This window comes from Sebastes fasciatus, chromosome 7, assembly GCF_043250625.1.
Source record: "Sebastes fasciatus isolate fSebFas1 chromosome 7, fSebFas1.pri, whole genome shotgun sequence".
NCBI lineage: Eukaryota > Metazoa > Chordata > Actinopteri > Perciformes > Sebastidae > Sebastes > Sebastes fasciatus.
In genome coordinates, this window is record NC_133801.1 from 5,520,910 (window position 1) to 5,532,092 (window position 11,183).

The window sequence follows — 11,183 nt, forward strand, 5'->3', positions numbered from 1 at the left end:
AAGGCATTTAGAGGGTTCTCACGCAGTGCGCCTTAGTGTGAGTCAGCACGTAGGAGTCAGACGTCTCATATGTGGTTGTTGTGACCTTTTGGTCATTGTGTAACCTCAGACATGTTGGACATAATGCGTATCCAGTACTTTTCTCTAATAAACACTAAATACCTTTAATTGAGACGACACAAAGCCCGCTGCACTGCTAAACAGCGTCCCACTGTGTGTGGTTCATTCATTCATCAAGCTATAGAAAGCTTTATTTTACCAGGAATGTCTCGAGGTCAGTGTATGTGTATTTATTTTTCAAGCAATCACATACCCCACTGATAGAAAACAGCAAAGCCACAGTAAAATAACTACTATAAACTGTGGCTTTACACCAAAAAACTCTGTGTACAGTATTTATAGGAAGTAGAGGCCATGGCTAAAACAGTTCCTTTCAAAGCTTGTAAGCTATGATGCAAGAAATAGAAAAGAAGAGAGAAATGAATGCTCTGTTTTGATGCTGTAAGACTTCTATGCTTGTTGAACTGTAAACCGATGATCTGCCACGTTTTATCTGGCTGTTTATATAACAGTGACGTTTTTACAGTGTACTGTACACTGTAATCAGAGCATACAGTAGAAAAACACACTGTGCAATCACCCAGGCCTATTATTTACACACAGGTTGATTTGGTCATGTGACCCTCATGCTATTATGGGTGCAGCATACGTATATTTAACTGTGTAATCTAGGCTACTTCCTGTTCAACAAATACACAGCTTACTATTTAAATGCACTGTGGAGAAGGAGAAGAAGGAGAAGGAGAAGAAGAAGAAGGAGAAGGAGAAGAAGAAGAAGGAGAAGGAGGAGGAGAAGGAGAAGAAGGAGAAGGAGGAGGAGGAGGAGAAGAAGGAGAAGGAGAAGAAGAAGAAGGAGAAGGAGGAGGAGAAGGAGAAGAAGGAGAAGGAGGAGGAGGAGGAGAAGAAGGAGAAGAAGGAGAAGGAGGAGGAGAAGGAGAAGGAGAAGAAGGAGAAGAAGGAAGAGGAGAAGGAGAAGGAGAATGAGAAGGAGAAGAAGGAGAAGGAGAAGGAGGAGAAGGAGAAGAAAGAGAAGAAGAAGAAGACGAGGAGGAGGAGGAGGAGGAGGAGAATGAGAAGTAGAAGGAGAAGAAGGAGAAGGAGAAGGAGAAGAAAAAGGAGAAGGAGAAGGAGAAGGAGAAGAAGAAGAAGAAGAAGAAGAAGGAGAAGAAGGAGAATGAGAAGGAGAAGATGGAGAAGGTGAAGAAAGAGGAGAAGGAGAAGGAGAAGGAGAAGGAGGAGAAGGAGAAGGAGAAGGAGAAGGAGAAGGAGAAGGAGAAGGAGAAGGAGAAGGAGAAGGAGAAGAAGGAGAAGGAGAAGGAGAAGGAGAAGAAGGAGAAGGAGAAGGAGAAGGAGAAGAAGGAGAAGGAGAAGGAGAAGGAGGAGGAGGAGAAGGAGGAGGAGAAGGAGAAGGAGAAGAAGGAGAAGGAGAAGAAGGAGAAGGAGAAGGAGAAGAAGGAGAATGAGAAGGAGAAGAAGAAGAAGAAGAAGAAGGAGAAGAAGAAAGAAGAAGAAGGAGAAGGAGAAGAATTGCCTTCTGTGTAAATGGTTATAATGATTGCTGTTATTAGCATTACCATGTTTCCCACCAGTAATAATATTTAATAATTAATAATAAAAATGTAGAGCAACCCTGCAATAAGTAAACAAGTGAAGTCGGTAAATTATTACTGAAGCAATTTAGAGAAAGAACTCTTTGAAATAAATTTGCAGTCCAAGCAGTTTTACCAGGTTTCATGTGTTTCATGTGTTTCATGTGTTTCTCATGCAGAGAACACACGGAGCTATTCTGATTTTCTCCTTTCATACAAACACACTTACAGTACACACCATGTGTCACATATCCAATCTGTGCTCAGCTCCTTCACCAGTTCATCCTTGGAAAGCTCATCACCATGAGCCGTGTGTGAGTGTGACAGCATATCTGAGCGTCTATGTGTGTGTGTGTGTGTGTGTGTGTGTGTGTTCCTGATGGAGTGAGTCACAGTGTCTCTGAGTTCCTGCTGTGGCTCCGTCTAACTTTTTCAAAAGGGAATCTAATGAGTCAATAAGTCTGTTCTGGATTTGCTGCTATGAAGTTAAAGTCGTCACTGACACCGCCTGACAGCTGCTGAGGACCACAAAGCTTCTGGCTGCTGAATCCCTTCGTTGTAGGGGACAAATAGATGGATCTGCTTTATAAAACTGAACTAACAGCACTGTGATGCACACACACACAGCATTAAATGATTATGGTGAAAGCTGTGATCCTGGCTGCCAGGAATAAATAAAAGTAAGCCTTAAAGTTTATCAAAACAAAATAACAGTTAACATGCCAATAAAATCCTGTCTGATTATTTATTTGCCAAGGATAACAGGCTATATAACTATAATGGCATGGTAAAAACAACAAATAAGAGGAAATCTGAGAAATGCCAGATCCCCATCTGCAAGGCAAAGTTCAAATTCACACTAATGAACCATTACCAAGCAAAAATAACAGCATACCAAGTCAACATTATGACCAGTTTTGGGTCCTAAAACGCTGGTAATAGATAGCAGAAAAATCAGTTAAATGTCGATCAGCAACATTACTACAACAATAAAAGCTTTCTGTACCACTTCATTCCCCTTCAAGGTCAAAGAGGCTAAGGCCTTTCCCAGCATGCAATGGGAAAATGGCGAGGAATACCCAGGATAAGTCGCTGGTCCATCACACATCCAACACATTCACACTAAGATTCACACCAATGAGCAGTTTACAGTGCCCAGTGTCCGTTTCCTCCCACAGTCCAAAGACAGGCTCCGGTTAAAGGGAAACTTCTTTATTTTTCAACCATTTTCTCACGTTTTTGTGTAAGCTACTATTTGGGACGAACAATTCTCAAAATTAGTCCAGTATTGAGCGACAGTGCTGCAGCCGCCGGGCTGCAAGGGGGGATTGTGTACAGTCAATGTAACGTTACAGCCACTAAAAGTGCTTGTTTTTGCCTCTGACAGGCTCTGATTGTTATTATAAGTGTCTGACAAGATTAAGGAAAGGACTCTACAGAGAAGGAAGAGAGCAGAAGACTTGTTCTGAAATGTCGTGAGAGGTGACTTGTTGCCGCAAAACAATGGTGGAAACGAAAGTGCTGAATATTTAGATGATTTCAACAATGTGGATGAGATCTTTGAATTTGGTTTATTTGAGCCAGAGTAGACGGATATTCAGATTTCACCACAAGACTCTCCTTGAGCGGGACTTGGACACAATAACAAACAGACCGGATCAAGCGAGAGATAAGAAAAAGGTTTTATAATTTATCTCTGTAGGGTCCTTTCCATAATGTTGTCAGACACTTACAGTAACAATCTGAGCCTTTTAGTGGATGTAACATTACATTGACGCTGCTCACTGGCCCTCACAGCTTGTTTAGCAGCTGCTGGTTACAGCGTTCTCCCTTAACACTGGACCAATTTAAAAAATTGTTGTCTCCATTAGTCACTTAGGCACAAAAACATGGGGTCCAGGTTGAAAAATACCAAAGTGCCCCTTTAACTGACAACTCTAAACTGCCTGCTTTGTGATTATTGCATAATCTTTCAAATATAGCAACCGTTATTCTCATATAGAGAGAAAACAACAAAAGAAAACTGCATTCCTGAAATGAACCTTTACAGGTTGACTAGTATTTTCAGTACCACTACTACTATACTGGACTGAGAAAACAAGTACAACAGTCACAGACAGAGCATCACTTAAACACTAGACTTTGTGTCTGTCATGATGATTCAATGTTCCTGTTGAATGCCGCAAGAAGATAAAATGATACATGATATCCATTAACTTAAAACATTACTATACGTCTTCTATACTTCAGATATTGACTGAGATGATTGTTTTTATTGGACTATAGAAACACAGTCCTCACACATTACTCTCTAACTACAAATCACGTTGCCTTGTTTTTCAAAGTGAATGTAGAAGCCAGCAGATGAGACATACTCAGCAGCTTCAGAAGAGAAAAGGTCTCCTCAGGCAGTGGAGCGTCAGTCTGGCTGCTCCTGCTGGCTCGGTAGCCCGTGGCAATGACATAAAAAGAAAGTTCTTTTTAACTTTAGTCCAAAATATTGCAATTTTCCGGGTGCAGTATTTCTTCTATTTTATAGTGTTATGTTGTTTTATTTTCTATTATGAGAATGTCTATATAATCTGCCAAAAACTAAGAGCAGCACGACAAACCACAGGGCTCAGCTGTGCAGACAGAGGTCCAGGTGTTGCCAAATAACACAAATAAGGTGCACAAATAAAATGACAAAAGCCTCCTTGGTTTGCAGCATTTCAAGCATTTTGGTAACAGACCTAACAGACTTATTCTATTATACTTATTAAGTTGGTCTTGTTATCTAAACTGGACTTTCTATTTCTGTCATTTCAACCCTCTGTCCTTTCTTTGAATTTAAACTATCTATCGGAAATGCATCCGATACTGCCCAAAATTTGGTAGGTATCGGCGAGTACGCCAGTCTATGCATCGATCTGATACCATGATCTATTAACATAGAAAAAAATCTACTTGTATAAACGGAAATCAATTCTTCTTCAGCAGCCTTCACTGTGCGGTTGCCCTGGATGTATCATGGCTGCCACTGGCAACTACTGTTTCAGAGCAGCGAAGAAGAACTGATTGCAGGTAGTTTGTCAAGTGACGATAGCAAACAATAACAGCGTGGTGCTAGTGGAGAGTATAACGGTAATCAGAGCAAGGAAAATGTCAGCCATTTGGCAATATTTCACAGTGGAAAAACGGCAATATGTACAGTATGTAAGGCTTCTGTTTCCAGGGCGGTTGCCAATTTCAACACCAGCAATCTTATAAAACATTTGAAAACGCATCACTTGAAAGAGAACGACGACTTCACCAAGGCAAAGGGGGAAAAGAAGGACGAACCGCAGCAGCAAACGTTGGAAACCACATCAACAACGAGATAAATTCCATGTATTTGTTCATGTTTTACAAAGGGTTTAACCTGAGCCAGGCCATACAAGAAAGATAGTAATCATATCACATCCACACATGGTCAGTAATAAAGAGCTGTATAATAATAATAATAATAATAATAATAATAATAATAATAATAACTATAGATTTCTTTCAAGCTGGTATCAGATTGGTACACGGTATCGGCCGATACCTCAAGTTCAGGTATCAGATTCGGTATCGGGATTGAAAAAATGGTATCAGAACATCTCTATAAAAAAGTCAAAAATAAAAGTCTGAGATAACAAGTGTGGATATTTAAAGTCCAGTGAGACATTGTTACATACTGTACAGGCACCCTATCTTCTTCCAGTGACGCTTACCTGACTGAGGACTGATTTAGAGAATCAATTCCTTTAGTAGAAAAGTACTTTAACCGTTGTGTGTATTTTTGCAAAACAAAAATATATATAAATATCCCCACACTGGAGTCTGGGCTGAGCCCCAGAGGTCATCCACTGACACACACACACAGCCGGAAGAAATACGGTGCTTACTCATTCAATCAATCCAGTCATTTCTCACAAGTGCTGTGCTTTTTATTCTGCATGATGACCTTCACCTTATGTTGAATTGCACTGCCTATACAGAAGTGGTGTTGTTCATCTCTAGATTGACTGTAGCCTTTCAACATGTTGCAGGAGCTCAGAATACGCTCAGCAGAAAATGTCAGCAACTCCATCTGTATGCTGCAACAATCACGATCCACACTGCAATATCTCAGAGGCTGTTGGGATGGTATCTCACATAGCTTCGCCTGCTGACACCATCAGGAGGCTTTACTGTATTGACATTTCCTTTACTTTCATCCACGCCTGGTGAACTGCGCTCATAATCACACAATCCTCCTGCTCCTATATTTGGTCAATCCTATTTCTGTCAAGATCGCTGCTCACAGACGTAGAGCGTACAGTACGCACAGTTTCTCCGGACAACAAGCAAATGTGAGGCATCTGTGCTCTGTGTGACTGGTCATGTGTTTAACACTGAGTCCACGTGCATCACTCTGGCGTACTTTTCATTTAACATAATCACTTAAGCTATCCATTTTTTATTTTAATACAATAATCAATGAGAGCATGAAAAATGGCATGTTGTTACCCCAGTGGAAAATAAATGACTGTAGCAGCGTCAGTGCTAAACACTTAAAGGGTGACTGACAAGCTCCTTATTGATCCCAAAGGAAAGTTTATCACAGCAGGAACAAAGAAAAGGATGCAGGTACATTTGCAGCAGAGCACACTGAAGATTAAAGACTGATTCATTATGCTGATAACACTACACTGAAATAAATGTCCTTATGCTGTTTGCAGATTAACAAATGCTTTGCATGGTAATGAAAGAGGCTTTACACATAATACACCCATCTATCACCGGATGTCTACATTATGTGCAAACTTACTGATCAAAGTAACATATGCGTTATAGCTTCTTTAGGGATGACAATTTACGCTGCTCTCATACACTGTTTGTAGCTGAACCTATGAAAAGTAATGCACTGCAATTGGTGTATATCCCACAAAAATCAATTTGTGTGTAATTCACGTGAACTTGGAAGTATAAAGAGGGGCGAACGCTCCATAGGGAGGAGGTCGAGGTGGATGGGTGGGTCAAAAAATACCGGACTTGCGCCCAGGAGACCGGAGTTCTTGTTCTGTGCAAACCCCCAGGAAGAGCACCGGGCTTTGAAGCAAATGGCCAAATGGTGATACTACAACTTCCGTGTCCGTTGCGTGACGCCGTTGCGCCCAAAAAGAGTTTTTCCCATAGACCTATATTGGGAAAGAGACGTCTGTAACTCAGTGGATAATTCTTTTTGAGGTAAATCAACTTCCCAGTACGAACAATTGAATAGTCCTTATTTAAATCATTAGGTCCTAGAAGTTGTAAAATGCACTAATAGCTGAATCCAGAGTTATTTCCCTGAGACCCAGACCGAGGCTGGAGCGAGGGCTGGGAGGCGGAGTTAAAGGAAACGCTACTGCGCCTGCTCTATGGGCCCAATGGATGCGGAAGATCGCCGGATGATCCGGGTACTTTATCACTCGGCAGTCGTGTCATTTTGGCTTCATGCGCCACTGAGCAACTCTCATAGGAAGGAACGGGAGACTGCCTCCAACGCTTTATCCATATCTCTTTATACATCCATGGTCCTGTGTGAAACCAGAAGTCAACGTTGATTTAATTGTCACATAACTTACATGCTTAAGTTACGCCGCTTCCGGAGTTATTTTAAGCCAAACCACGATCTTTTCCTAAACCTAACTACATAGTTTTGTTGCCTAAACCTAACCAAGTCAATCTTTTCCCAAGCCTAAATAGTTTTCTTGCCTAACCCTAAGGAAGTTGTTTCCTGTGAAGACGGAATTTTATTTTGAAAAGACTGTATGCATGTAACGAGCTGAAATTGACACGTGTTGCTGGACATTTGTAGAAAAACAAACAAAAACATAGGAATAACTTTTTGTAAGATATCATACGAACTGTTGTATGAGAATAGGTCGATCAATTTAATATATCTATAACTATATCTATAACCACAGGAAGGATTTTATGCGTGCTATGCCATGTTTTTGTTTTTTTCTTCTGCTGCCCCCCCAACAAATAGACCTGTTAAAGCCCCGAGTGAGAGCTGTGAAGATATTTTCCAGTTTGAATGAAACCCTTTGGGCTGTTGCCAATCCACACAGCCAAGCAAATGCAGAGCTCAGCATGTTTTAGACGAGTTCAGGAGAAGGGTAGCAGGAGTGCAGGTGATTCCCGTGTGTAGCCTTCTCTCATCAGCTTCCCATCCATAGCATAATGTGGAACATGTATACTACAGTAATTTGTATTGCATAACAGCTGTATTTCTAATGCAATGAGGCGTAACACACAACATTACACAGCCGACCTGTTGCACATTTTTACCTTTGTGGCATCAACAAATATGTCAGTAAATATGTAAAGTCAGCGTTCATATCTCTCAACAATAGCCTAGTCAATTGTGACAGGGACTATTTTGTTATTTTATGGAATTGATCAGCAGAGTGTGATTCAGCTCTAAGGCCTGGCTTTCTGCTTGGCAACCTGCCTGAGATCCATATATTCAATCATATACAGAGGACTGTGAGCCAAACCACAGGCAGGAGGAAAAATAAAGGTTAGAGGTAAAGTCAAAATGTCAATGACGCTTTTTTTTTTACAGCTGGAGATCAAGGTATTTTGGGCATGTTCAACGAGGATGAGACCCCCACAGCCGACTCAGAACCCACTGGAGGGACTACATATCCCATCTGGCCTTGGGGGATGCTGGAGGACATGGCTTGGAAAGAGATAAGGAAGGTGTTGGCTACTCTGCTTAGCCTGCTGCCACTTCTACTACATTGATCGGATAAAGAACTAAACTAGAGTTACCAGCTCATGGTTGTATGTCTCCACCAACCAGTCAAGTTGAGTTATGGCCCAAAACATGTTTTGTGAGGTCACAATAACCTTGGCCTTTTGTCACCAAATTCTAATCCGTTCATCCTTGATTCCAAGTAGACGTTTTGCCAAATCTGAAGAAATTCGCTCAGAGCGTTCCTGAGATATCGCTTTCACGACAATGGGAAGGATGTAAGGTCACAGTGACATTTGACCACCAAAATCGAATCAGTTCATCATTGAGCCCAAGTGGACGTTTGTGCCAAATTTGAAGAAATTCCCTCCAGGCGTTCCTGAGACGGGTCGATGGACAATACGAAAACTTAATGGCCACTGGCTGTCGCCGGCATGGAGGCATAAAAATGGATGGATGTCTTTATACATACTCATGAAGTTATACAGTCATGCTCTAATTGAAAACAGTAGCAGGAAGAAGTAGAGTCTAGTATAAAGTCACTACATCTGGGTAGCTGCTGCTGGATACAGCTCTGTGGCATGTACACGCCACACTGCTGATACTGCTCATTCAAGTGTTTCCCCCCAAATTAACCTTTAATCAATGTTTGGCTCCTTAAGGGGGCAGAAGAACTAATGGACTCAAAGGCCTGGCAAATTATCGCCGGAACAGTTGCCTATTTAAACGTCCAGCAGACACATTGGCATTTCATCTGAAGTCGTGTTTCTGTCCATCTGATGAATGTGACTCCAATATTCACTCTCTTTTTAGCTCTTGTTTGGTCAGGAGACAAATATCTGGCTCTTTAGCAGCTAAATGCTCCACTATGTTCACTAGTCACTTACTTTGGTCTGTCTGCATTTTGGTGCTGGGAATACAATGTACAGAGGGTTTATCAGAGGATTTTAGCTGAAAACAGCATCCTGCTGCTGGAGAGAGGTGTGAGAAAGGTGGGACTGTAACAGTGGGGTAAAGATGTGTGTTCAAAGAAGAACTCATGTTAAATTAAAAGTGGTCCCATTTGCTATATATGCCCTCAAAAAGTAAAACCCATCTCCATCATAGGTTTTTTTTGGTAAAATAGTCACAATAATCGCAGTTGCAATCTATAACACAATTCTATGCTTATTCAAAACTATAAAAACTATCAATAAACTATAAAAAAAATATTTAATTAAGTGAATAATTTCTTATTTTATTTGATATTTTTGTCACATATAGATAAGCAATGATGTTTGCTGGGTTATATGTATGTTAATGTTGTCCAATGTCAAGTCTCTATTAGATCATGTGACGTGACAACATCCCAACTCGTCATATACCGCCACTTTGTCCATGGCGTAACTTTAGGTTTAGGAAACAAAACCACTGAGATAGGTTTATGAAAAAAACAAATACATGGTTGGGCCTACAACACTACTTTTTTAAATAGAAAATCTAACTGAACGTCATGAATACAGGACAAGAACGAACAGCTGGGTGTAATGTGAAAGTGAAAATTAAGAAACGGGTCACGAACAGTGGTCTCCTGGAGTAAAGCCTTATGTTTGTTGGACACATCCACCCGCCCTTAGTGTGCTTCATAACTATTAATTAGCGTGCACTGGGGCCCGTCGTTACGCCACTGGACTGTACCATACAGTAAATGTGCTGTGTAACCGAAACAATGAGCTAAATGTGGCTACTAGTGATAATCATCTGTGGGTTTAAACTGATAATACTAATACGTTCCCACTGTACCACTAAAACAGACCAGGTTGGATCTTGAGTGAAGTTTAGGCGTGTTTTATTTTATGTATCTGTGACTGACCAGCGCCAGGAAACAGCTTCGATCACTGATGTGTGGCTAAAAATGTGCAGGACAAACAGTTCCTATTGCAGCAACCTTCTATCTGTGGCAGTAGGGTACACACACACACACACACACACACACACACACACACACACACACACACATGAACTCTGTAACACTGTGTCATAGTTGTACTTTATATAAGAGGTTAAGTGCAGAAAACATCACACAACCTGTGTAATAACACACAAGTGGCATCAACAGCTTTCCAGTTTCAGGGTCAATAAAAGCTCTCTTGCAGGTCTTTATTTCAGCGCGTGCGTGCGTGCGTGCGTGCGTGCGTGCGTGCGTGCGTGTGTGTGTGTGTGATGGATAATAATCAGCTCAGTGTGATTCAGCTCACAGGCCGGCCTGGCTTCTTGCCTGCTAACCTGCCTGTGGTTCATTCATCAATCAAACGCTCTGGCCTCAATCGGCCACATCGCAGACAACGGGACAGAAAGGTTTCAGGAAAATATGCTTCACCTGGTACCCACCAATGATCTTTCTGAACACATGCACACTCATGCACTCTCTCTGTGGGAAAGTAACACCCCCAGATTTAACAAGTGAGGAGACAGAAGAGTCTCATTTCCAATCTTTATCTCCTTTGGTTTTCAGACACCTCTTGGTGTCGTCCATAAGGTTTATATTTCTATCTTTCTCTCTAAATGTGCAAGCCAATGAATGTGTTAATGACGTCACTACCCAGAGACCTTGTTTACACTAAAGCTACATGCATTACTTCTCATCTTAATGCTTTCTACAGCTGAATATAGCAAATCAATTATAATCCACATGCAACAACACAGGAGACCGTGTACTGTGCGTTACGTTTCACTTTCACGTTACAATCAGCTGTTCATTCGCGTCCTGTGTTCACAACGTCAAGTGACATTTTCACGTAGTAATTTTAAGCCCGAAAGTTGTT